At 49.4% G+C, this 1,097-nt stretch overlaps 1 protein-coding gene across 1 annotated transcript in view; it reads left to right on the top strand.

Moving 5' to 3' along the window:
* MARCHF11 (membrane associated ring-CH-type finger 11) overlaps positions 1 to 1,097 on the top strand; it is a 120,615-nt gene that overhangs the window by 52,231 nt on the left and 67,287 nt on the right. The gene's annotated exons all lie outside the window — the stretch shown is intronic.

The raw sequence follows: 1,097 nt of genomic DNA, 5'->3' as shown, positions 1-1,097 counted from the left end.
CTTCTTGATCTTTGCCTCCATTCTTTTTCCGAGGCCCTGGATCATCTTCACTATCATTATTCTGAATTCTTTTTCTGGAAGATTGCCTATCTCTATTTCATTTAGTTGTTTTTCTGGGGTTTTATCTTGTTCCTTCATCTGGTACATAGCCCTCTGCCTTTTCATCTTGTCTACCTTTCTGTTAATGTGGTTTTTGTTCCACAGGCTGCAGGATTGTAGTTCTTCTTGCTTCTGCTGTCTGGCCTCTGGTGGATGAGGCTATCTAAGAGGCTTGTGGAAGTTTCCTGATGGGAGGGACTGGTGGTGGGTAGAGCTGGCTGTTGCTCTGGTGGGAAGAGCTCAGTAAAACTTTAATCAGCTTGTCCGCTGATGGGTGGCACTGGGTTCCCTCCCTTTTGGTTGTTTGGGCTGAGGTGACCCAACACCGGAGCCTTCCCTGGCTCTTTGGCGGGGCTAATGGCGGACTCTGGGAGGGCTCACTCCAAGGAGTACTTCCCAGAACTTGTGCTGCCAGTGTCCTTGTCCCCTGGTGAGCCACAGCTGCCCCCTGCCTCTGCAGGAGACCCTCCAACACTAGCAGGTAGGTCTGGTTCAGTCTCCTATGGGGTCGCTGCTCCTTGCCCGGGGTCCCAATGCGCACACTACTTTGTGTGTGCCCTCCAAGAGTGAAGTCTGTGTTTCCCCGAGTCCTGCCAAAGTCCTGCAGTCAAATCCCGCTAGCCTTCCAAGTCTGATTCTCTAGGAATTCCTCCTCCCATTGCAAGACCCCCAGGTTGGGAAGCCTGATGTGTGGCTTAGAACCTTCACTCCAGTGGGTGGACTTCTGTGGTATAAGTTTTCTCCAGTTTGTGAGTCACCCACCTGGAAGTTATGGCATTTGATTTTATTGTGATAGCGCCCCTCCTGCCATCTCATTGCAGCTCCTCCTTTGTCTCTGCATGTGGGGTATCTTTTTGGTGAGTTCCAGTGTCTTCCTGTCGATGTTTGTTCAGCAGTTAGTTGTGATTCCGGTGTTCTCGAAGGAAGGAGTGAGAGCATGTCCTTCTACTCCACCATCTTGAAACAATCTCCATATATATATATATATATATATATAT

This window comes from Physeter macrocephalus, chromosome 8, assembly GCF_002837175.3.
Source record: "Physeter macrocephalus isolate SW-GA chromosome 8, ASM283717v5, whole genome shotgun sequence".
Lineage (NCBI taxonomy): Eukaryota > Metazoa > Chordata > Mammalia > Artiodactyla > Physeteridae > Physeter > Physeter macrocephalus.
The sequence above is the reverse complement of the archived record's forward strand: the minus strand, read 5'-3'. Positions and strand labels throughout refer to the sequence as shown.